We start from the raw sequence: 27,006 nt of genomic DNA on the forward strand, positions 1-27,006 counted from the left end.
AGACTTTTGTCCCCGCCGGGCCGCCGTAGTGAATATGTGCGTGCAGCTGCTACTAGAGGCAGGTGTCAGAGGGAGTTCCGTAGTACGGGCAGACGGCAGACTTGTCTCGTCACTCCCCGTTGTCTTCGCTCTGCTCCAGCACTGACTTTCCCTGTGACTGTCCATAGCCAGGGCCAGAGCCCGTCCTCCCCGGAGACACACAGCCAGCACTAGCTGTACAACAAAGCAGGGACCGTGTGTTAGTGTCAGTCAGAAGAAGGGACACTCATCCCATCTCCAGCAGTGACATCATCCTGCTATTGGAAGTAAGTGGGCTCCCTGCCTAATACTGTACATCCACATACATGTCTGGGCTGATGGATGGATTCCTAGGTAGGTGGATATCCAGTGCTGGTGAACCTGCTTATTGCAGAGATCAGGTGACCTCTTTATATAGGAGCTGTACCCCAGACCTGATAACTCTACCCATTATAGCACCAGTTTTATACATGATACCTATTGATTCCCGCAGCATGTGCCCCTCTGAGCAGGCTTTAGAGCTGTACTAGATGAATGAGCTGCATTAGTTCCATCGATCTACCTTGGCATAATAGAAGTACACATATTCTAGGGGCCAGCTGACAACCACTGTCATAGTCACTGCCATGGTGACATTTTTTTTTTTAAAGCACTTGTGCTGTGTCATTTGGTCCCCTGTAAAGCTTTAAAAAAAAAACAAAAAAAACATGCCTGATCCTGCCAGTTTCTACCCTCTCCCCTGTAAACTGACCACAGTGTATCATGGCTGCTGAGCCCTGACACTGTGGTCAGTGTACGTGTCATCCACAGCTCTCCTCCCCCTTCCCTGCCAGTCTGCTGTGTTAGCGCCCGCCCCCTCCCCTACTGCTACGCTCATATTTATCATAAAATAATCCCATCCACTCTGTAAAACACTAAGCCTCGGTTCACATTTATGCGATGCGGGAAGGCTGCAAATCCACAGCCTGTTCACGCATCGCACATGCACCCCCGGCAGTTCACACTGCCATATGCGATACGCTGGGGGTGTCAATGTAATCTTAACGACACCCCCAGTTTGATCGCATATCGCAGTGCGATCGTGCAGTTCGCACAGGATCGGATCGCACAAGTGTGAACCGCTGTGCGATCCGATCCTGATGCGGCTGCCAAAAAGGGTCCCTGTGCGTGTTTGGTGCGGCTGCGGTGCGAATTTAGCCACACAAAGTGTATGGCTAAACTCGCACCGCACAGCCGATCGCATGTAAAGTCGGAGCAGTGCGCTCCAACATTACATGCGAACCCCGCACACGCACAAGTGTGAACTGGGGCTCAGTGCTCCTGTGATTGTGTTATAAAAAAAAAGTATGCGATCTGTACCTATATCAGAGCGGCTCCCAACGATCACGTGACCGCTCAGCTCTCCTCTCTTCCCCGGCTGATGTCAGCGGCAGTGCTCGGCCTTGCCCGCTGGAGCTGTCTGCTGGGCAGAGAAGAGAGCTGAGGGATCCGCTGATCACTGGGAGCCACTGTGATATAGAAAAATTATGCCGATCTGTACATAATAAGACAGGCACAGGAGCACTTAGTGTTATATTACAGAGTGGATATGATTATTTTATAGTAGTGGCTTAAAGCGGAGTTCCACCCGAAATTTATACTTACCTCCATCTTCTCGCTCCCGGTCACCTGAAAAACAAATGGATAATCGCAATTTTTTTTTTTTTTTCACTTACCTTTTAGAGAAAATATACTCACCTTACTTCCTTCTTCCTCCCCTCGGCGGCCACGGCGATTCGTCACTTCCTGGCTTTTGCAATGATTCCTGGGAGCTGAACGTCATAGCTCCCAGGAATCATTGCGCCTGCACCGGCCCCGACGTCAGTTCCGGGGCGCGCACGTCATCCCCTTCTAAACAGCTTCTGGGCATGCCCAGAAGCTGTGGAGGGATGACGCGCGCGACCCGGAAGTGACGTCGGGGCCGGTGCAGTGCATCGTGGGACCGAAGAAGGAGGAAGAGGACCGAAGAGGACGCGGAAGAGGATCGTGCTGGCTTCAAGCTGCCCACACCTGAGATGGCAGCGCTGGAGAAGACAATTTCAAGGTAAGTATATCTCCTGAAAGGTAAGTGCAACCCGGGACAGATCAGAGGCTAGCCATTGTGGAATGTGCTAGCCCTGACTGTCCCGGGGGTATTTTTGTAAAAAAATGTATAACCAGGGTGGAACTCCGCTTTAACAACCACTTTAAATCAGGTCGATTTAAATCCCTAGTAAAAAGGCTTGATTTAAATCAACTCAATTTTAAATCATAATTTCTCTTATGTCCTCCGACAGTCGCCGCCCTTCATAATCTTCACCAATGGGTAATTGACCTTTGCTCCGCAGGAGTAGCTAGGCAACAAGATTTGTTAATATCAAAGCTTTTAGCATATCACACCCCTAGGGGGCGGTCCCCTCAGTCAATACCTCCCTGCTTCCAGCATTCTCAACTCAGTTTTCAATTGCCTAGCTTAGGAGTAGCTGGCTGTTCCTGTGCTGGGGCTTTTCAGTCTCAGCCTTCTAGCCTCCTTTTTGATTTTATTTCAAGTATTTTTCTCTTTCTTTTACTTAGCTGTTTTTTTTCTCAGCATTAGTTTAGTTTTCTTCGGATGAAGATGATCATGCGGAGCTGGGTCTCGGACTGGCCACCCTGGATCCCAGGGCTGAGAGCCAGGGGTTTCCCCAGCCTGCCATTGAGCGTTCAGCTCAGGTTTCCCTGGCATATTGAACGACCCATCCCTGTTCGCTGCAGGGATGCTGCCTGTGAGGTGGCTACCTCACCGGACGCCATTTGCGGTTTCGCACCGCAGTCCACTGCGTCCTGGCTGCGACACTCCCTGTCCTCAGTACAGCGGTTTGGTCGCTAGAGAAGGCTCCCCACGCCATCTGGAATGGTAAGTGAATTTCTATGTGGGGACCTGTCTGTTTGGGTGTCAGTCTGTGACTGTGTGACCCGCATGTCTGTGTAAGTGCTGAGCTCCCTGTCAGATTCCTGTGTTAGCATGCCTTTCTGTGGGCTGCGGGGGGGGGGGGGCTCTCCCGCTCTGCTGTGTGAGATGTATGGGGCAGACTGGGCTCAGACATGCTGTACGGCGACCGCTAATGCGGCCCGCCATTTTTTTCAGCAAACTGTGGTGACCGGCCCTGTGTGGTACAGCGCGGTGTTTTGGCGCCAAACGCCGCCATTTTGGCGGCGATCGCTCCTGCAAGCACATGTCGGCGCCATTTTCTTATTGCCTAGATTCCCTCAGCCGAGCGGCCATGTTTGTGAAGCCTTCATAGGCTATATAGGGCGGTCAGTCATTGCATCACTTCCTTTTTCACTGGAACAGCGATCGGTGGCAGCAGCCTGTGTGCTCTCTCCAGGTTTTTACCTTCCTTATCCTGTATTTCCTTGCTCAGTGTTCCTTATCCCTGCGGGGGTCGGTACATACAGTAGTGTGCTGTGGGCTGCGCTCGCCGCGGTCTTAAAGGGGCAGTCCTTTATGTCAGTTGATACTGGGGCATGGATTCTCAGGATTGCAAGTTTCCTCCCACCCTGGTGGGGGGCCAAGATGCTGCTGCTGCATCCCCCGAGGGGGCTGATCTGGCTGCTGTTGTAGCGAACTTGGCTTCTCAGGTGCAGATGCTAATGGCTGATCGATCCGCAAAACGGCCCAGGTTATCTATTTCCTCTGATTCAGAGGGCGATGGGGCTGCTATGGCTGGAGTGCCCTTCTCAGGGTCTCGTTAATCTCTGGACCTTGTGGGGTCTGAGGGGGAGGCTGAGGTAGAAGGAGTTGATACTTCTCCCCCTGGCTCGCCTGAAGAGCTTGAACTCATGGATGAGTTGATTACTTCTATCAAGGAAACACTGCATCTGCAGGATGAACCGTGTCCTCCTGCTTTGATGTCCTCTTATGGGACGAAAAGGAAACGCAAATCAGCGCAGGTTTTTCCCTGCCCTGCGGAATTTCAGCGCGCTGTTGATGAGCAATGGCGCAATTTGAAGAAGCCCTTTACTGTGCCAAGTAAGTTCAAGCTGAGTTATCCATTTACACCCGCCACTGATGAGCGTTGGTGTGTGCCGCCTCAGGTGGATCACGCGGTGGCAGTTTTGAATAAATCCACTGCGATTCCTGCTGAGGATACCCCGGTGTTCCGGGACCCTACGGACAGGAGATTGGAGTCTCTGGCCCGTCATGCTTATACGGTTGCTGGTTCTATGCTGAAGCCTATTTTTGCTTCCATTATGGCAGAACAAGCTATTGCGGATTGGACGCAGGTGCTCAGGCGCACCCTGGTGGCTGACTCTGCTCCGCCGACAACATTGGCTATGGTAGATCAAATTCATCAGGGTGTCATGTATTTGTGCGATGCGGACTTGGATTTAGTCCCTTTGGCTGCACGCCTTTCCAGTGTAGCGGTGTTGAACCGTCGCCTGATATGGCTGAAATGTTGGTCGGTTGACCAATCCTCTCGCAAGACTCTAGCTAATCTTCCCTAAGCGGGATCTCGCCTTTTTGGCGAGTCTTTGGATACTCTGATAAAGGGAATTTCCGGGGGTAAGAGCACTCTCTTACCCCACACTCACAAGAATAAGTTTGTTCGCGGTAAGAAGAATACCTCGTTTAGGCCCTCTCAGGGGTCCTTTCGTGCCTTTCGGTCGCAATACAAGGGCAAGCCCTTCAAGGGCCAAGGCTCCCAGAAGAAGCCGTGGGCAGGTAAGCAGAAGTCCGGCCAGTCCGGGTCCGCTGCCCATGCCCATTCGGCCTGAAGGGGCGCCCTCACCCGGTTCTGGGGTGGGGGGACGTTTGCTCGGTTTTCTTCAACCCTGGCTGGCCCGCATTCGGGACAGGTGGGTTCAGGAAATCGTTCGATCTGGATACAAGATCGAGTTTCTCTCTCGGCCGGCAAGCAGATTTTTTCCCTCAAATCTTCAGCTGTCTCTGGAGCGTTTGCAGGATCTGCACCTGGCGGTGCGGGACCTGCGGGCTCAGGGAGTGGTGGTTCCGGTGCCTAATCGGGACAGATTTCGGGGGTTCTACTTCAATCTGTTCACTGTGCCCAGAAAGGAGGGCAAGGTACGTCCGATTCTGGACTTGAAAGCTCTGAACCGCTTTGTGTGGGTTGGCTAGTTCCGCATGGAATCCCTGCGCTCAGTGGTGGCTGCCCTGAGTCAGGGGGAATTCATGGCCTCCATCGATCTGAAGGATGCATACCTTCACATCCCCATTTTCGAGGGTCACCAGAGGTACCTTCGATTCGCCATTGCGGAGGATCATTACCAATTCGTGGCGTTAACCTTCGGTCTCGCTTCGGCTCCGCGGGTTTTCACCAAGGTGCTTGCGCCGGTCCTGGCTTTGAGAGCCCAGGGCGTCTCTGTCTTGGGATATCTGGACGATATCTTGCTTCGGTCTGCGACCAGTCAGGGCCTGGTGAACAACCTGTCCACCACGATGCAGACTCTGCAGGAGTTTGGTTGGACGATAAATTTTCCAAAATCAACGTTGTGTCCGTCGGTTCGTCTTCCCTACCTGGGGATGATCCTGGACTCTGCTCAAGCGAAGGTCTTCCTGCCGGAAGACAAGCTCCGGACACTTCAGGACGAGGTCAGGTCCCTCAGGGACACTCAGTGCTCGTCCCTCCGGACATGTATGAGATGTCTAGGTCTAATGGTCTCGGCTTTCGAGGCGATTCCCTTCGCCCAGTTTCACACGCGGGGTCTTCAGGCGGAGATCCTGGCCAAGTGGGACGGGCGTCCGCAATCTCTGGATCGGCAGCTTTCGTTGAGCCGCCACACCCGAAGGGGTCTTTTGTGGTGGCTCCAGTCCCCGGCGGTGTCGGGGGCAAGTCCTTTCGTCCTTTGTCGTGGACGGTGATCACCACGGATGCCTGCCTGTCGGGCTGGGGTGGTGTTCTGGGCGTTCTGTCCGCCCAGGGAACTTGGTCGAAGGAGGAGGAATCCTCCCTTCCGATCAACATTCTGGAATTGAGGGCGGTAAAACTTTGCCTTCTGCATTGGTCGGAACGGCTTCAGGGCCGTCCGGTTCGGGTTCAGACGGACAATGCCACAGCGGTGGCCTACATCAACCATCAAGAGGGCACCAGGAGTGCCCGTGCTGCTCGGGAAGTAAACGGCATTCTGTCGTGGGCCGAGACGCACATCCCAGCGATAACGGCTGTGCACATTCCGGGGGTGGAGAACTGGCAGGCGGACTATCTGAGTCGCCAGACCCTGGACCAGGGGGAGTGGTCCCTTCACCCGGATGTCTTCCAGAAGTTGTGCGCGAAGTGGGGTCTTCCGGATGTGGACCTGTTCGCGTCTCGTCTGAACAACAAGGTGGAAAGGTTCGTGGCAAGGACGCGCGATCCTCAGGCAGACGCCTCAGACGCGTTAGTGGCGCCCTGGCATCAGTATCGTCTGATGTATGCCTTTCCACCGATTCAGCTGCTGTCCAGGCTGCTTCGCAGATTGGCCTCGGAAACCGCACGCGGTGATTTTGGTGGCACCGGACTGGCCTCGCCGGTCTTGGTACGCAGACCTCGTAAATCTGGCAGTCGACGCTCCGTGGCGCCTGCCGCTTCGGGAAGACCTTCTGTCTCAAGGGCCGATATTCCATCCTGCTTTACAGTCGCTGGCTTAACGGCCTGGCTGTTGAAAGCCAGGTCCTGAAGGATAGGGGTCTCTCCCCTGAGGTCATTCCCACTTTGATCAAGGCTAGAAAAGCCTCTTCGGGAAAAATTTACTACCGTACTTGGAAAGCGTACTTTGCCTGGTGTGAGTCCAGGGGGTATTCCCCCTCGCTCATACTCGGTGTCGAGAGTGTTGGCTTTCCTCCAAACTGGAGTGGACCAGCGTTTGGCGCTGGCCACAATTAAGGGTCAGATTTCTGCGCTGGCCGTTCTTTTTCAACGCCCTGTGGCGTCTAATTCATTGGTTAGCACCTTTGTTCAGGGGGTGCGACATTTGGCCCCTCCTAGGAGGGAACCTTTGCCTCCATGGGACTTGAACTTGGTTCTGTCCGTGTTACAACAGGCTCCCTTTGAAAAGATCAGGGAGATCTCGTTGTCTCTGTTGTCCAAAAAGGTTGCCTTTTTGGTGGCGATCACTACGGCTCGCAGGGTGTCGGAGCTGGCGGCTTTGTCCTGCAGCTCTCCCTACCTGGTGATTCACAAGGATAAGGTGGTCTTGCGACCTAACCCACCTTTTTCTTCCGAAAAGGATCTCGGAGTTTCACCTGAATGAGGACATTGTCTTGCCTTCGCTTTGCGCGAAGCCTAAGCATCCGAAGAAGGTGGCTTTGCATGCCTTGGATGTTGTTCGGGCGATCAGGGTTTACCTGTCATCGACTAAGTCCTTTCACAAGTCGGATTCCCTATTCGTTCTTCCAGAGGGACCTCGGAAGGGCATAGCGGCGTCGGCTGCTACCATCGCCAAATGGATCAGACAGACGATTGTGCAAGCCTATGCTTTGAGGGGGAAGGTTCCTCCTTTCCCTGTGAAGGCGCACTCTACCAGATCTCTGAGTACGTCTTGGGCCTTTCGTCATCAGGCTTCTGTGGCCCAGGTGTGTAAGGCGGCGACTTGGTCGTCCGTTCTCACCTTCTCCAAATTTTACAAAGTGGATGTTCAGGCATCGGCAGATGCTTCCTTTGGCCGTAAAGTTCTTAGTGCGGCAGTGCCTTAGGGTCCCTTGTTTGGGCCCTTGGCTGTTGGGGTGTTTTTACCCCTGGGTTACTTGTTCTTCCTGGGTTGTTGCTCCTGTTGAGCACGTTTTCCTGTTGCCAGGTTGGTTCTCTTACCTTGGTAAGGTTCCTTTCTCTGATGTGGGTACTGCGTTGCTTTATGCGCGGCTGCGTTTTTTTCCCACCCCTCATGTCTACACTGCTCTGGGACGTCCCATTGGTGAAGATTATGAAGGGGCGGCGACTGTCGGAGGACGTAAGAGAAAACGGAATTTTTGTAAAATCTTACCGTAAAATTCCTTTCTCTTGAGTCCTCCGACAGTCGCCGCCCCGCCCCTCTTTTGCGGTTTGTTTATGTACTCTACTGCTATGCTACCAAAACTGAGTTGAGAATGCTGGAAGCAGGGAGGTATTGACTGAGGGGACCGCCCCCTAGGGGTGTGATATGCTAAAAGCGTTGATATTAACAAATCTTGTTGCCTAGCTACTCCTGCGGAGCAAAGGTCAATTACCCATTGGTGAAGATTATGAAGGGGCGGCGACTGTCGGAGGACTCAGAGAAAAGAATTTTACGGTAAGATTTTACAAAAATTCTGTTTTTTAAAGAGTAACTGTCATCTCTGTCCTGTAGCGGCTCCTCCTCTGACCCGGTTGTTGACACACCGACTGTATCATTTACTCTAATGGGACGGCTGGTGATGTGGCAGTAACACACAAAGGTGGCAGTAGGTGAGTGGGTGCCCGCTAACAGGCGCTGCAATGATGGATCTCAAATGACAGGTGCTCTTTAAATGTAAGGCCTACTCTTGCTGGTAGTTAGTGTGAAATTGTGTGAATGCATTGATGCACTGCATGTTATCACAGCTTGCAGAGCTTGGATTCATTGAATGAGTTTACCAAAAATGTCAAAACTGCAGAATATACAGCCTGGTGCTACATAACTAAGCTCCATTTCATGCTGAATAAACTAAATTATTAATGTATCTTAAAAAGATTTTTACTCCAAAAGCATTTTATTAAAATTTGATAATTTATTTTTTTTATTTACCCTGTATGGTGGTCATTGTAGTCTTCTGTGTCCTGCACAAGCGGCTTCCCCTCTGGCCACAGGGGTCACTCACTTGGCATGTGTACCATTCATAGAATGCCTTTTTGACTAAGCTCCAGTGTAGTATCTGTTCTTATCAGTCATCCAGTAGGGGTGCTGTGCTGTCATTCAAGGCTTAAGTGATAAGGGCTTGGAAGGTTAATACAGGCTGGGACAGAAATCAGGGTGACCACAGTAAGTTGGGGCACAGGAGTAACCCCCCCCCCCCCAAAGAAAACTGGAAGAGCCAGTATCTCCTGTGCTAGTGGATCTACCTTGTCTCACCATGGGCTTGGAAGGCAGAGTCCGCGATGTCTGTGCCCCCTGGAAGTAGTTACCCCAGGGTAACACTTGGGTGTGAGATCCCACACTGTGAAATGGCACATGGTCACAGTCACACAAACTTTTTTTGCACTGCACCTTCAAGGCTTCATTCACACCATGGCATTCTGGCTTGTGGGCGGAATCGTAGTGATTCTGCCCACAATCCCCAATTGCTGCAAAACACGGGATACACTTGTGATTCCGTTACTTTCAATGGCACACCAATTGCGGCATGATTGTCGCCCAATGAATCGCAGTAAAATTGTGCAAACAGAATAGCGAGATGTCTGTCGCCCAAAAGAAGTTCTGGAACCTTTTACCTAGATTCGTTGGGCGACAATCACAGCAAAATCTCGCTGCGATTGGAATGCCAAAAATGCATCAACAAATGGTTGCCAAGAAGTCACAGGGGTTCCTTTTTAAAGACCTGCTCAACTCATTCAAGAAGGAAATAAAAAGCACGATTGGGCCACTACGTTTTGGCTATAGAAAAGCTGGAGGTTCCAACCAGACCAGTACCCCGTCTACCAGTAAGCCATCCATCCCCTCGTGTAGCGGGGAAGAGGTGGACCTAGCGGAGCAGGAAACTGATTCAGATTGGTCAGAATCCGAAGATGGCCTATGCTCGGACTCAGTTGATGAAGACCCAGCATCAGAAGGCACCCTTTTTCCTTTGGTAGATACGGACAATTTGCTGAGAGCCATAGCAGATACTCTGGGCATCAAAGAGCAAAAAGTTACAGAGCTTTCCTTACACTATAAGATGTACAAAGGCTTACAACCGAAAAAAACAAGAACATTTCTGGTACATGAGACTCTGAAAAACATAGTCAAGAAAGAATGGGAAGAGCCGGAAAAGAAGCTCTTCACACCAGCTGCAATTAAGCGCAGATATCCTTTTGCAAAATGCCCTAAAGTGGATGCCTCCCTCACTTGTTGCAAACAAGTCCGACTAAAGCAGGCCATAGACGATTCGAATTTCGCTCGAAAATCGTAAATGGCAGTGTTATCGAACGATTTTCGTATCGTTAGTGTGGTATGTAAAACGTTCGATTTTCGTACGACAGCAAAAATTCACATATCCAACATGTTGGGTTTTTTTGCGAAAATCGGCCGAATTTCGTATCATTAGTGGGGGAGTTGTATGATTTCGCCTAACAAAACACAGAACAGTAGGGAGTGTGTCCGGTAGAGATGTGGTTAAAAGGCACAAAAAATAGTGTTTTGTCGTACGATTTTCGGCTCACATTGATGGTACACTCGATGATGTGCACGAGTGCCGCTTTCGTTTATCGAACGATAAATCGTACGAAATTCGAATAGTCTATGGCCTGCTTAAGTCTTCAACGACTCTGGGACTCTCTGTGATCCCATGGATAAGAAGTGCTTGGGAGGCTGGAGCAGCGAATATAAATCCAGCCTGTGCGGCTAGAACCTTCCTAGTCTGGCTGACACAGCTGAGGGAGCTGCTAGAAGGAGATGCCCCGAAAGAAGAGTTAGGACCATATCCTCACTAACCAGAGCGGCAGCTCTGGTTAGCATTCCTTACAGATGCGTCACCTGAAGCTGTGAGGGTATCGGCCAGAACCACTGGCCTAAATAATTCGACCAGGAGAGCCCGAAGGCTGAAGTCGTGGGGAGGGGATATCGCTTCCAAAAATAGTTTGTGCAAAATCCCCTTCACAGGCGATTTACTGTTCGGACTGGACTTGGAAACGGTTCTGGAGGGAACCGCAGCCAAAAATAAAGGGTTTCCTCAAACCAAAAAGAAGCAGGGGGAATCGCGCTTTCGTCAGTAAGGAGATCTATTAAAGAAACAGGACCAAAAAAGCGCTGGAAACAACAAAACAAAAAGGGCAAGGGAGACTTTATTCTCAAGCCTTACATTCCATGAAACGAAAAAGCAGTGACAATCCCCAGGTGGGGGGCAGATTGGAGGAAAAAAAACCAGGAGTTTATTCGCACATATTTGCGAGGAATAAGCTATCAGGCAAGCTAAGGCTCATACTGAGCTTCAAACCACTCAACAAAAGGATAAGGTACAGGGTCTAAGGATGGAGTCCATCTATTTGGTCAGGATTATCCTTCCGGTGGGAGTATTCATGGCTACAGTAGATATGCAAAATGCATATTTTCATGTGCCGTTATAAAAGGAGCCATCAAAGATACTTAAGATTTGCAGGCAAAGGCCCGGCTACCACTCTACATTTTCAGTACATAGCTCTACCTTTTGGCATCTCCTCAGCACCCAGGACTTTCTCGAAAATAAAGGCAGAAACACTAAAAAACCTAGGACAGCAAGGCATAGGCGTGATACCATACCTAGACGATCTACTGTTCTTTGCCAAATCAGCAGGCAGCCTGGAAGCCAATCTGCACAAGAGCTTCCCTTACTTACAAAGCTTAGGATGGATTGTGAACGAAGAAAAATCACAACCCCAAGCCAGAGAGTCGCATACTTGGGCTACATACTAGATGCCAAAATAACCAAAATTTTCCTAACAGAGGAAAAGGTTGAGAAAATAATGGAGGCAATAGCATCTCTTATATGGGGCAAATTCATAAACCATAAGAGGGGGCATGGCTGTGTTGGAACTGATGTCCTCAATTCTGGCCATCGCCTGGGCGCAGCTCCATATGAGGCCCCTACAAAATCACATCTTGGCCTGATAGGATGGCAACCCACCATCCCTAGAGACAAATATTTTGGTTCCTTGTTCAATTAAATGAATGCTCCAGTGATGGCCCAGCCCACTGATTTACCTCAAGGGATGCAGATGGATGCAGGCTGATCCAGTGCAGATCACTACGGGCACCAACACTCTGGGATGGGGAGTGCATATGGCGTATCGCTGCCTACAAGGAAAATGGAACCCCCATTGGTCCTAAGCATCCTCCAAACATGAGGGAATTTTAGAAGGGTGTAGAGGAGGCGCTAAGAGCATTCAAACTGGCCAATAATGGCAATGATGTCCGGATTCAGTCAGACAACGCCACAATGGTGGCATACCTGAACAAACAAGGGGGAACAAAATCTACTCGTCTGACAGAAACTGTCATGGGCCAAGCGAAAACATCAGATCCATCTCCGCCATCCATCTGAAGGGAACCGACAACACGCTAGCAGATTTTCTTAAGTCGAAAAGCCATAAACAGACAGAATGATCCTTTAAATCAAGCAACCTTCTCGTGGATCACCCAAAGCTGGGGGGGTGCCCGAGGTGAATCTGTTTGTGTCCATAAATACGAAACTCCCAAAATTCTTCTCTCTAAACCCCACAGATAGAAACATTGGTATGGACGCATTCAACCATAATTTGGCATGCCAGCTGTGTTATACATTTCCTCCAACTGCCCTAAAACGAAAGGTAGTACAGAGAAGAAAGGTCAAAAGTGATACCTTTTGCACTCCATTGGCCCCAGAGACCATGGGTCAGTCACTTAAAAAACCTAGTGCTTCCAGAAATGCCAGATCTCCTAATGCAGGGACCAGTCAACCACCCGAACCACAAGGTCATGAATCTCTTGGCCTGGTTCCTGAAAGGGTGAGGTTACAGAGGAAGGGTCTGTCAAACGGTGATTGAAAACATTTTAGCCAGCCGAAAACCCATAACCAGAGCCTTCTATGAGAAAATGAGGAAAAAGTTTGTCTTCTGGTACAGGAGCAAAGGAGACCCTGACAAGGGGACTATTCCAGATATTTTAAAGTTTTTACAGGAAGGAGAAGACAAGCATTTCACCTTACACTTTGAAGGTCCAAGTGGCGGCCCTGTCTTCCTGCTTGGATATCGGGCTGGCAGAAGAACCCTCCTCATAAGCAGATTCCTTCTCTCGTTAAAAAGAGCCAGACCCACGAAGTTCAGCAGAACCCCCAACGTGGGGCCTCTCCACGGTACTTAAGGGATTCCTCTCTGCACCCTTTGAACCATTGGAAGGATGCTCCGATGAATACCTTGCACTAAAAACAGTACTCCTAGTGGTGCTTTTGTCAGCGAGGAGAGTCAGTGAAATGCAGGCTATGATCTATGAAAGAACCTTGCTGTCTGATTCAGACAGATAAAATAATCCTCACCCCAGACCCATCTTTCCTACCAAGTCTCAACTTTCCTCACCCCAGACCCATCTTTCCTACCAAGTCTCAACTTTCCACAGAACACAGGATGTGGTTATCCCCTTCCTTCCAGGTTCAATGGATAGCAACATGCATACAACAAGCTAGATGTAAGAAAAATTAGAAAAGCTTACCTTGAGAGGACCAAGGATTGGCGAAAAAGGACAACACTATTCGCCGTCCACCCAGGAGTCAACAGGGGGAAGCAGGCCTCTAAAAGTACAATAGCCTGATGGATAAAGCTTGCTATTCAGACAGCCTGCCAAGCACAAAATATTGCCCCACCGAGCGGAGTCAAAGCCCACTTGACCAGAGCTTGGGCATCCTCAAGTGCAGAAAGGGCTGGGGCAACACCGGAGCAGATCTGTAGAGCAGCGACCTTGTCGACCAATGCCTTCGCAAAGGCATTACTGCATCGGCCCAGCTGTCCAGTCAGGACCAGACGTTTGGTTGCAAGGTGCTCCAGACTTTATCCCCTACCTAGTAAGTATTGCTTGATACATCCTCTCAGATGCTGCCCTGGAAGACGATTAGAGAAAACAGAGTTAGGTACCCGGTAAATCCTTTTTATAAGAAGTCTTCCAGGGCAGCACTAAACCACAATAAAAAAGGGTTTTGCGGAGACTTAGGCTTACTTAAGGTTTCTTTCTTGCTTTACTATTACTGAATCACGCAGGTATGATTAACATTTTTATAGTGGTGGACTATTGTATTTCCTGTTTCAGGTGGGAGGAGCCTATCTCCCAGATGCTGCCCTGGAAGCCTTCTTAGAAAAAGTTATCAAGTACCTACCGTATTTCCGGCGTATAAGACGACTGGGCGTATAAGACGACCCCCCCCTAATTTTCAAGTTAAAACATAGGTTTTGGGCTATACTCGCCGTATAAGACTACCCCCCTTCCGAAGTAAGGGAACACCATTGAAAAACATCAGATTTCTCATAGATCTCCAAGGTACCCCAAGTACTGTAATACATGTAATCTCTCATAATATCTCCAAGGTACCCTAATTATAAGTATTACCAGTAGATGTAATCTCAAGACGCTGGCTGTGCGGGAATCCTGTACCAGTATACCGTATGTACCGTAGCTTCGGCTACGTACAGTGTACCGCGCTGAGCCAATTACATTGAGCGATGTATTCTATTATTGAATGCAAAGCCTGCTCGGATTGGCAGAGTCAGAGAGGTGGGCTGATGTTACTCCGCCAATCAGAGCAGGCTTTGCATTCAATAATAGAATACATTGCTCTCCCTAATTGGCTCAGCGCGGTACACTGTATGTAGCCGAAGCTACGGTACATAAGGTATACCGGTACAGGATTCCCACACAGCCAGCGTCCTGAGAGATTACATCTACCGGTAATACTTGTACTTAGGTTACCTTGGAGATATTATACTCGGCGTATAAGACGACCCCTCGTTTTTGGGGGAATTTTTTTGAGGTTCAAAAGTAGCCTTCTATGCCAGAAAATACAGTAACTGTTTTTGTTCACTTAATGTTTTTTTTTTTTTTTCCCCCCGTTTTTCAGATTTTTGCACCACTGTGGATTAGCAAAAGGAAAATTCATATAATACATTGCATTTTTGTTTGAGCACAAGATGTTCTCTGATTGGAAGAGGGGGTGATGAAGATGACATCCACTCTACCTGATCCAATCAGGGAATGCTTTGTATTCACTGAAAAAAACAAAACAAAACAGATTTTCTGCAAATGGCAGCAGCTCTACCGAGCAAATCCCTGTGGCCATACAGCACAGTACCCAGAATATTTTGTCTATCACTTGTAAGCTGGGGAACAGGTAGCAGGTACAAAAACTCCATGGGATAAGCAGTCTTTGAGGCACAGATACCAAATCCAGTGATGTAGTGACAAACAGCGCAGTGTTTATTGGAGCTATATACAAGTGCTGTACAGTGTTTTTAAGGAAAAACCAGCAGGAGAAATAACAAAATGAAAACCTAGCCGTGTCCCGGCACTTACTACACACAATGCAGGCCCTCACTAACAGGCTGAGCAAGCCTACCGCTTGTCAGCTTCCACAGACACAATCTGACAGTGTTACCAATCTTCTGCTCTCCTAGACAAACGTTGTCTGATTTCCCAGGCTGAGAGATCACCGGCTGTCTGTCTCAGGTGAGTTTAAATTGGCCTGGGGGAGAGGACCAAGATCCGAACTGGATCATGGATCAGAGATCCCTAAAGGTGTAGGAGAGGTGCCTGGGGGATGTATAAACCCCGAACAGGACTTTTCCCGGCTCTCTCTGGGATGCTCTGCTACATATCCCCCCCCCCCTCCTGTTTCAACCCCAGGGTTGGAACACCTGTGGCCCAACAGGAGTGAACACGGGACAGGGCATCTACATTCCCCATCTCAACACCTGGCCTGTGTTTTACAGTGAAGGAGTAATCTTGTAGAGCCAAAAACCACCGGTTCATCCATCTATTAGTCTCCTTCTTTTGGGCCATCCATTTCAGAGGAGCATGGTCAGTTATCAAATCAAACTGGCGCCCTAACAGATAGTACCTTAGCGCGTCCAAGGCCTACTTTATGGCTAAACATTCCTTTTCAATGACTGCATACTTTCTCTCGTGTTCATTAAGCTTTCTGCTCAGGTACACCACAGGGTGTTCTTCCCCATTGTGTACCTGTGACAATACTGCCCCAATACCTACATCAGACGCATCCGTCTGAACCAAGAAATCCTTTGAGAAATCAGGGGAGTACAACACTGGCTGTGCACAAAGAGCCTTCTTTAAGACCTGGAAAGACTCCTTTGCTATTGGGGACCATCTCACCATTATTGATTCTTGCCCTTTTGTAAGGTCGGTCAGTGGGGCAGCTAGAGTTGCAAAATTCGGGATAAACCTCCTATAGTACCCTGCAATCCCAAGAAAGGCTCTGACCTGCTTCTTGTTTGCAGGGCGTGGCCATTCTTGGATGGCTTCTACTTTGTTTAACTGCGGTTTAATGACTCCACGGCCAATAGTGTAGCCCAAATACCTGGCTTCCTCTAAACCAATGGCACATTTTTTTTGGGTTTGCTCTAAAACCTTCCTTGAAGAGGGAATCCAGAACAGCCTGTAGACAGGGCAAGTGAGACTCCCAGTCAGTGCTATGTACCACTATATCATCCAGATAGGCAGCTGCATACTGTCGGTGAGGTCTTAGGGTCCTGTCCATGGCCCTCTGAAATGTCGCAGGCGCATTTTGCAACCCAAAAGGCATTTTTTTGTACTGAAACGAACCCTCTGGGGTAACAAACGCAGTCTTTTCTTTGGCGCTACCAGTCAGGGGTATTTGCCAATATCCTTTGGTCAAGTCAGATAGCGGGCTTTGCCAAGTCTGTCTATAAGTTCGTCCACCCTGGGCATTGGGTACATGTCAAACTTTGTCACTGCGTTGTTTTCTGAAGTCGTTACAAAACCTCCAAGTACCATCCGGTTTTGGGACTAAAACGATGGGGCTAGACTAGTCTCTATTGGATTCCTCAATGACCTCTAGCTCCAGCATCCTTTTTACTTCCTCACTAATGTCCTTTCTCCTAGCTTTGGGAATTCTGTATGGTTTGAGCTTGACACGGACCCCAGGTTCAGTAACAATATCATGCTGAACTGCTGAAGTCGTACCAGGTAACTCTGAAAATTTCTCTCTATTCCTTATCAGGAACTCTAGCTTCTTGTTTTTGGGAATAAGACAGGGTGTCTGGAATCGTGACCTCAGGGACCAGAGGGGACTCAGTATCCCTAGATGTTACAGGGACGGACCTCGCAGTCAAGGCCAGCCTATCCTTCTAGGGCTTTAACAGATTAATATGGTAAATCTGTTCTGGCTTCCTTTTTCCTGGTTGATGCACTTTATAATTGACCTCCATAACTCTTTCCAATACTTCAAAGGGACCCTGCCACTTAGCCAGGAACTTGCTCTCAACAGTGGGAACTAACACCGGGACCCTGTCTCCAGGTGAAAAGACACTGAGTCAGGCTCCCCTGTTGTATATTCTCTGTTGGGCTGCCTGGGCCTGCAGTAAGTGTTCCTTTACCATAGGCATGATCGCTGCAATCCTGGCCTGCATTTGAGCGATGTGCTTAATGACACTTTGTGGGGTGTCTTCTCCCCCTCTCAGGTTTCCTTGGCTATGTCTAAGAGTCCCCAAGGGTGTCTCCCATAAAGCAATTCAAACGGAGAGTATCCCGTAGAGGACAGGGGTACTTCCCTGATGGCGAACATCAAGTACGGAATCAAGAAGTCCCAGTTTTTTCCATCCTTGTCCTCAACCTTTTTTAACATGCTCTTTAATGTTTTATTGAAGTGTTCTACCAAGCCATCCGTTTGAGGGTGGTATACGGAGGTTCGCAACTGGGTAACCTTAAATAACTTGCATAACTCTCTAGTTATTCGTGACATAAATGGGGTGCCCTGGTCCGTAAGGACCTGCTTAGGGATCCCAACGTGACTGAACACCATGAACAACTCTTTAGCAATGTTCTTAGCGGATGCAGTGCGTAAGGGAACTGCCTCGATGTAACGGGTAGCATAATCCATGATTACAAGAATGTGTTGATGACCCCGGACAGACTTGGGGAGTGGACCTACGAGGTCCATAGCGATCCTCTCAAAGGGCACTTCAATAATGGGTAAGGGCACTAAAGGACTTCGGAAGTGGGGTAATGGGGCTGACATCTGACACACAGGACAGGATTGACAATAATTGTCAATATCTTTCTGTATCCCAGGCCAGTAAAACCTGCGTAACACACCCTTTCAGTGTTTTTTTCAACCCCTAAATTACCTCCCAGTAAGTGTCCATGAGCCAATTCCAGCACCACCCGTCTGTAAGGCTTGGGGACCACCAACTAGGGCTGGGCGATATGGCTGAAAACTGTATCACAATATCAGTGTTTCATATCGGTCGATATCGATAATTATTGATATTTTTTATTACCCATTTAAAATAAGGACCCTAGGGTGAGAATGCAGGGCGGCGGGCATGGTACAGGAGAATGCAGGGTGACTGGCATGGTGCAGGAGAATGCAGGGTACTGGCATGGTGCAGGAGAATGCAGGGCACTGGCATGGTGCAGGAGAATGCAGGGCACTGGCATGGTGCAGGAGAATGCAGGGCACTGGCATGGTGCAGGAGAATGCAGGGCACTGGCATGGTGCAGGAGAATGCAGGGCACTGGCATGGTGCAGGAGAATGCAGGGTACTGGCATGGTGCAGGAGAATGCAGGGTACTGGCATGGTACAGGAGAATGCAGGGTACTGGCATGGTACAAGAGGATCCGGGGTTGTGGGCATACTACAGGAGGATCCGGGGTTGTGGGCATACTACAGGAGATGCAGTGCTGTGGGCATGGTACAGGTGGACCATGCCCGCAGCACTGCATCCCTTGTAGTGTGCCCGCAGCCCTGCATAATGGCAGGTAGTGAAGCTGTTTCACTTACCTGTTCCAGAGGCGCCTTCATTTTAAAAATGGCGCCGCCACGTCATTGCGCACGCGCCGCCACCGCTCGTGTAATTTCGGCTATTCCCGGCCTCTCCCGAGCAGCGGTGCGTGTGCGGTGACATGTATGCGACGGGCGGCGCCATTTTTAAAGCTTAAACACATCTGAGCGGACTTTTCCTTTTTATCGTTCACAGTCTTGTATTGCTATCGAAAATGTCACTATCGCGATACATATCGGTATCGTTTTATCGCCCAGCCCTACCACCAACTGTTCAATAACTTCATCATTCTTTTTATATACATGATACAACAAATCCTCATTGCTGCTGAAAAAAGGAAAACAGGGCATGTCCCCTGGTTCGACAGGTACATCATTAAACCTTACTATATTCTCCCAGGCCCTGGCAAGTGTAGAGTCTTTTCTCTGCTCGGTACCAAAGTTTTCCTTGTGCACATTAAGATCTGCAAACTCCAATGTAGCCTCAGGGTTAGCAGAAGTTTGTCCACCTTAACTGGCTGTGGGGACATCCTCAGGCTCCTCCAGTTCTCCTGCCATAACAGAGAAAGGAAAATCTGGGGAACCTTGAGAGGAATCCCTTGAACCCATATGGTCGGTGCTGGCCAGGAGTTCTGACTCCGCCACTGAGTCAGTTACTGTGACCGAGTCAGGACGGTCCCACAGTTCCCAAAACTTAGGGAAGTCTCTACCAATGATGGCCTCGTGCACTAAGTGGGGCACAAGTCCGACTGGATGGGTCACCGTACCTAAATCAGTTTTAAAGCTAACAGTAGCTATAAGATACTCCCGAGTATCGCCATGTACACAGATCACAGCAACTTTTTTAGCATTTTAAATTCACAGTTTCAACCATTTCTGCTTTAACCAAAGTCACCAGACTTCCCGAGTCCAGCAAGGCCGCAATAGGCTTACTATTAACAGTCATTTGGCATATGTGTTTTCCTACACTTGGCACTGCAGCGCATGAAACAGCAGCAAACATAGACTGCCTTCTAAGAGACATGTCCCACTGCATGGGTTCATCTGTCAACGGACAGTTTGCTGCATCATGTCCCAGTTCCTGGCAACGGAAACACCTGATGTTACCCCAGTTAGGTTTTCTGACAGACAGTGGCTTCCCTTGTTTGGGATGCCAAACTTCAGCTCTGGCACCAAAAGTCCTCCCCCCCCCCCCCCCCCCCTCGTCTCCTTGCCTCCTTGCCCTGCTGACCACCCACTTCCCCTGGAACAGTCTTACCAGTTGCCTGGGGAGACCGTGACTTTGGGTGGAAAGTCTGTGCGGCTGTAGGGGTGGTGACCAGGTTCTCTGCAGCATAGTACCTCTCAACGAGCTCCACCAGGTTGTCCGCCGACTTGGGGGTCTCCTTGACTCACCCACTTCTGCAGAGGATTTGGTAATTACCTCAGGAAGCGGTCCATGACCACATGCTCCACAATTTGAGGCCCAGACAAGGACTCCGGGTGTAGCCATTTTTGCGCCAGGTGGACTAGGTCAAACATTGTGATCTTGGGGGCCTCTCATCTCGGAAGGACCAGCTGTTGACCCGCTGGGCTCGAACGGCCAAGGTGACACCGAGACGTGCCAGAATTTCCTGCTTGACTTTCTCATACTCCCCTGCATCCACGGACTCCAAATCGTAATAGGCCTTCTGTGAGTTCCCAGTAAGTAAGGGTGTGATCAGTCCTGCCCACTGGGTTTTTGGCCATCCTTCCCTTTTAGCGGTTCTCTCAAACATAACCAGAAAGGCTTCTGGGTCATCGTCAGTAGTCATCTTGGACAGGAAGCGACCCACATGGATGGCTGAGGAGCTGTCTCTAACCCCTTCGGCCAGCGCCTTTCTGTCTGCTTCTGCAGCACTTGCCAGTTTTTCAAACATCAACTGGGTTTGTTCTTGTACAGCACCAATCTGTTGTTTTAAGCAAAGAGTTCGCTTGCTGCTGTGCAGTGTTGGATAACACCAACTGTTTGAGGATTTCCTCCATGTTCAGTCACTATAGGTACTGCCCCTTTAAGTAGTAACTTACTACCACTGCCCGCAGGCCTCCACCATATGTAAGCTGGGGAACAGGTAGCAGGTACAAAAATTCCCTGGGATAAGCAGTCTTTCAGGCACAGATAACAAATCCAGTGATGTAGTGACAAACAGTGCAGTGTTTTATTGGTGCTATATACAAGTCTATATCAAGTGCTGTACAGTGTTTTTTTAGGGAAAAACCAGCAGGAGAAATAACACAAAAACCTAGCCATGTCCCGGCACTTACTACACACAATGCAGGCCCTCACTAACAGGCTGAGCAAGCTTACCGCTTGTCAGCTTCCACAGACACAATCTGACAGTGTTACCAACCTCCTGCTCTCCTAGACAAACGTCTGATTTGCCAGGCTGAGAGAGCACCGGCTGTCTGTCTCAGGGAAGTTTAAATTGGCCTGGGGGAGTGGACCAAGATCCGAAACTGGGTCATGGATCAGAGATCCCTAAAGGTGTAATAGAGGGCCTGGGGGATGTATTAACCCCGAACAGGACTTTTCCTGGCTTTCTCTGGGACGCTCTACTACACACTGTAGACCATGATCTGCACCTTTCTCAGCAGCCCCTCAGTCCGAAGGTAGTAAAGGTGTTTTGTATTAATACTTACAGGTAAGCCTGTAATGAGGCTTACCTATAGGTATAGTAAACATCTCTTAAATGTGTACAGTTTAGGAGATATTTACCTAAGCAGCGCCGGTGATGTCACCGGCGCATGCTCACTGCTTTCTTAATTGAAGGCACTGTCCATTGAGAGAGCCATGCCACAGTTGTAACTCCCACAATATAAACGAAAAAAGACCGAAAAATATAAAAAAAAAACCAAAAAAAAACCTTTCTCTTTCGTTCATTGACGGACACAGCTCCTGATTCTTCTTAACCAGTGGGTTATACTGTCCCCTACAGGTGTAGGACACTAGGCTGGAAAAAGCTTAACTACACCTATGGGCAGACCCAGGGGGTATACACCCACTCTCAGCTATAGGCACTCCAGTTTTTTTTCTGCCTAGTCAGGAGTAAGGACCTTGCTGGGATCTCTGGTCATGGCGATTTTTTTTTTTTTTTTTTTTTTTTATTTTTAAATATAGTTTTTTCCTATCTTCGTTGTTTTGTTTCTGGGAAAATCTGCAATCAATTGCTAGACTATGAGACTGACTGGATAATCTAGATCCAGAGGGTCCCCCCAGTCTGGGCAGTTCCGCGCTAGGTTCGCCCCGACATGGCCTGCGAATTAAACGACTCGCGAGGGTGCATACAACCTGGCCTCGGCCCGAGTCGCAGCGTTTCTCCTGGCCGACAGCACCAACATTACTATGGAGCGGTGGTCTGTCCAGGGCGGTGCCCATCCTGTTCCTGGTATGGTAAGTAGCTGCCCCCCTCTACTCCTGGAGGGTTTTGGGGTGGACATGGGCCCCTCCCTGGGACAGTGGGACCCCTTGGTTCCCCTCCTCCCCCCAGCCCCTCTAAAATTTCAATAGTCCCTGTTGACCCCCCCCTCCCTGGGTGAGGTTATGAGCTGGCTGTTTTTACATGCCCTTAAGGGGGGCTGATTGGAGTTGCTGCTGACTGTGTTTTTCTTGGTGCACAACAGGGGGATGAGCAGGGTTCCCTGCCACCCTGGGGGTTGGTGACTAGGGCAGGGATGTCCTCTGGGCTCCTTGCGGCGGTTGTTGGGCTGGGGTAGCAAATAGTTTAGCATCGACAGGTACGCGCATCAAGCGCCCTAATCCGGCCAAAAATTTAGGCTGTGGCTTTGCGGCCTACTAGTCAAAAATTACGTGAGGCGGCCCCTGCGAGGGTGGCTGAAACCGCTGCCTCCCATTTGGGCATCCACCCTCCCCTCCACTGTCTCTGGGGGGTCGGCTCCTCTGGGGCTGGTGTCCAAGCAGCTGGGCGCCAACAGAAATTTAAGCTACTAGGCTGCGACCTACTAGGCCATGCCGCCAAGTCAGGCGCCTCCATTTGGGGGCAGCCCCAGTCCGTTTAGCTGATGCCCTTTTGGCATCTGCTGGGCTGGGATCCGTGCACTTGCGGCTGGGCCTCCCCAAAGACCGCGGCCTGCTAGGCCCTGTGGTCCGCTTGGCACCTTTTGGAAGGGGTGGCGCTGTGGGGTCATTTAATTTCTTTAATGACATGTACCCTGCCTGCGTGTCCGCGCCACGGTGAGTGGCCCCCTTTTAAGGGGGCTATTTCCTATTATGCCCTCTATGGAGGGCTCGAAGGGCAACTCCCTTTATTTTTTTGCGGGGTCCAGTAGGTGGTCCAGTTGTGGGCTCCTGGTCGGCATCCCCTTTGCGGGATCCCAGTTGGCGGCCTTCCCTGATTGTTTTCCGGGTGAACTTAGCATATAGCGACCCTACTGGGTCTGCGTCCACGCACCCTGAGTGCTCAGATAGTGAGGATGATTCCTCTGCTCCTATAGCAGTGCGTGAAAAGGCGCTGGTGGATGCACTGTTTGTGTCAGTGCGTGACACTTTAAAAATGGAGTTTGGGGCTGGACCCTTTTGGCATCCACAGGCCCTCCAAAGCGGTGAGGGTGTTCCCTTTTCCGCTTACTTTGACAAGATTGTCACAAAACAGTGGGGTTGTCCAAAATTCATAAAGTGCTTTTTGCTTGCGGTGTCCTTATGAGGATTAACTGCGGTTAAAGGTGGACGGTCCCACCTGTAGTGGACTCGTCGGTTTCCAGGTTTAAATAAAGCTACCTTCATTCCGGTTGAGGAGTCCCCAGCCTTTAAATATCCAGCTGATAGGAGGTCGGAGGCTCTGGCCCACCATATGTTCGCTGTGGCTGGTTCGGCACTTAGGTCGGTATTTACTATTGCCCTGGTGTCGCAAGATGTGACCGAGTGGGCTAAACTTTTACGCCGGGACCTGGAGGGGAATCTGCTTCCCCCCTGTCTTGCAGAGCTGGCGGATCAGTTGGTCCAGGGGCTACAGTTTATCTGTGATGCCTCCTTTTTGTATGCTGCTCCTTCTTTTTTTTTTTTTTGTTTTAGGCTGTCTGTATCAGCAGTGGTCCTTTTGATGTATTATCTGACTGAATTACTGGTCTGCGGACCAGACTTCTAAGAAGGCCTTATCTGATCTCCCCCTTGTAGGGGAATGCCTGTTTGGAGCTTCCTTGGATGACATAGTTGCAGGTCTTATGGGGGAGAAAGAGTACTTTCTTCCACAGGCTGCCAAGGACAAGGAGCCCCGTCGTAGACGTGGGCCATTCTCCTCACAAGAGGTTTTTTTTGTCCCTCAGAGTCTCAAGACAAGGGATCAAAAGTCAGGGCCTCCACCAGAGTTTCCAAGAGGACCTGGTCTGGCAAGCCACGAGCGGGCACTTCCAGACCTGCGGACAAGGCTGCCTCTGAATGAAGGGGTGCCCTCACCCGTTTCTTGGGCAGGGGGGTGGCTTCGCTGGTTTCCGGATCCATGGGTCTCCTTGGTATAGTACACGGGGGTCCACAAAGTTATTTGGTCAGGCTACGAGATTGAGTTCGGTCTTATCCTCCAGAAAGTTTCTTCCCTTCCAACCTGCACTTGTCCCCAGATCACTTACGGATCTCTGGGGTAGTGCAAGACTTGTTCCTTCAAGGGGTGATTGTTCCGGTTCCAATTCTGAACGTTTTCAGGGGTTTTTACTCAAACCTCTTTACAGTTCCCAGGAAGGAAGTTGCGGTACGTCCAATTCTGGACCTCAAGGCGATAAACTACTTGTGCGAGTACAGAAGTTCCGCGTTGAGTCCATTCACACGGTAGTGGCGTCCCTACGTCGGGGATTTTTTTTCTCTCTTCTATCGACATTAAGGACGCCTACCTGCACATTCTAGTATGTGCCGGTCACCAACACTTCCTCTGTTTTTCTGCGGGCGAGTAGCATTATCGATTTGTGGGACAGACCTTTGGTCTTGCCTTTTGCTCCTCGGGTCTTCACAAAAGTGTTGACCCCCGGAGCTGGATGTTTCTTCCTCTGGAAAAACTCCAGACATTGCAGGAGGCTGTTCAGCTTCTGTTGTTTAGCAGATGGTCATCCCTCCAGGCTTGCATGTGGGTGCTGGGCCTGACGGTGTCCACCCTTGAGGTGGTCTGTTTGCACAGTTCCACACAAGATCTCTGCTAAAGAGATTCTGGTGAAAAGGGACAAAGATTCACGGTCTTTAGAGGTGGCTTCATTCTCAGGCACTTCGACAGGGAAAATCCTTTCTCCCTCCTGTACTGGACAGTTGCCACCATGGATTCCAGCCTGTCCGAGTGAGGGGGCGATTTCAGCAGATGTGCTCATGGGGTCTGGACTCTGGCAGAGTCCAGACTGCAGATATTAATGTTCTGGAAATACAATAATTCAGCCTTTGTCTGGCTTATTGGACAATTCGTCTTCAGGGGTGTCCAGTACGAATTAATTTGGACAATGCCACGGCCGTGGTTCATGTCAACGGCCAAGGGGCACAAGTAGTGTCCTGGTGGCTCGGTTAGTAGCCGGCATTCTAAGGTGGGCTCCTTAGACTCCTGTGCAGGATCAAAGCAGAAGGGATTCTGTCCAGACTGACCCTGCCGGTCTTGGCACGACGATCAGGAATGGCTGGTCGCTGATGCTCCTTGGCGACTTCCTCTTAGGGAGGATCTGCTGTCCCAAGGACTGATCTTCCATCCGGCTTTAAAGTCGCTGGCTTTGACAGCTTCGCTGTTGAACACCAGCTGCTGAAGGATGGAGGTTTGTCTGAGTCGGTGACTCCTACATTGTTGAAAGCTAGCAAATCTACCTCTAGGAAGATCTACCATTGTATGTGGAAGACGTACATTGCGTGGTGTGAGTCTCTTGGGGTTCATCCTCGCTCCTTCTCGTGGCTCGGATCTTAACCTTCCTTCATCGGGGGGTTGAACAGAAATTTGGCCTGAGTACCATCAAGGGCCAAGTATCGGCTTTGGCTGTCTTTTTCCAATGACCTTTGGCCTGACACTCTGCTGCTTACCTTCTTCAGGGTGTTCGACATTTTGTTCCTTCAGTGCAGGCTCTTTTGCCGCCCTGGGATCTTAATGTGGTGCTTTCTGCTCTACAGAAGCCGTCCCTTTGAAAATATTCAGGAGGTTTCCCTGCTTGCGCTGCCTTTTTTGGTGGTTATAAAAAGGGTGTCGGAACTGGCGGCATTATCCTGTCGTTCACCTTATTGGTGATTCACAAGGATTAGGTGGTGCTTCGCCCCTGCCCATCATTCCTTCCTAAGGTGGTCTCTGTCATTTGAACGAAGACATTGTGTTGTCTTCCCTTTGTCCCAGGCCTAACATCTAAAGGATATTGCCTTGGATGTGGTTCGGGCAATTAGGGTGTACCTGGCAGCTGGAATATGCAAAACTGGTTTTGGGCACCAGTTCTTAAAAAGGATATCGGGGAACTGGAGAAAGTGCAGAGAAGGGCAACCAAACTGATAAGAGGCATGGAGGAGCTCAGCTATGAGAAGATTAGAGGAACTGAATTTATTCTCTCTTGAGAAGAGGAGATTAAGGGGGGATATGATCAACATGTATAAATACATAAAGGGTCCATATAGTGAATTTGGTGTGGTTATTCACTTTAAGGTCAACACAGAGGACAAGGTGGCACTCTTTACGTCTAGAGGTAAACCAATTTTGTCTCCAAATACTGAAAAGTTTCTTCACCGTAAGAGCTGGAAAAATGTTGAATAGACTCCCTCCAGAGTTGATTCTGGCTAGCTCACTAGATTGCTTTAAAAAAGGCCTGAATTCTTTCCTGGGTGTACATACCGTATATACTCGAGTATAAGCCAAGGCACCTAATTTTACCACAAAAAAATGTTTTTATAAACTGGATGTGTTGGTACCTGCGGATGCTACTTTTGGCCACAAGGTTTTGCTGGCTGAAGTTTAGCGGACCTGGTCCTCTTTGAGGGTGTATTGTTTTTTTCAGGTGTGCTCCAGTTGTTCATGATTGAGCTCCATGCTACCTGGTTGGCTATGGTTAACTTTGGGAATTTTTTTTTCTGCTTTTTTTCCCACCCCTCATGTTTAACACTGCTTTGGGACGTCCCAATGGTTAAGGAGAATCGGGAGCTTTGTCTGTCAATGAACGAAAGAGAAAATGGGATTTTTGTCTTACCGTAAAATGTATTTCTCTTATGTTCATTGACTGACACAGCACCCACCCCCCTGTAGAGTTGGCTTTCTTCTGACACTGCTTGTAACAAAACTGCGTGCCTAAAGCTGAGAGTGGGTGTATACCCCTTGGTACTGCCCATAAGCGTAGCACCAAAGGAGCTGTGTCTACCAATGAACAT

At 49.6% G+C, this 27,006-nt stretch overlaps 1 protein-coding gene across 1 annotated transcript in view; it reads left to right on the plus strand.

Moving 5' to 3' along the window:
• Positions 1-260: 260 nt before the first annotated feature.
• GKAP1 (G kinase anchoring protein 1) overlaps positions 261-27,006 on the plus strand; it is a 110,460-nt gene continuing 83,714 nt past the window's right edge. The window contains exon 1 of the mRNA XM_082243784.1: positions 261-305. The gene's annotated coding sequence lies outside the window, so the exon portion shown is untranslated. The remainder of the gene's footprint in view (positions 306-27,006) is intronic.

This window comes from Pelophylax lessonae (assembly GCF_965119305.1).
Source record: "Pelophylax lessonae genome assembly, chromosome: 1".
Taxonomy (NCBI): domain Eukaryota; kingdom Metazoa; phylum Chordata; class Amphibia; order Anura; family Ranidae; genus Pelophylax; species Pelophylax lessonae.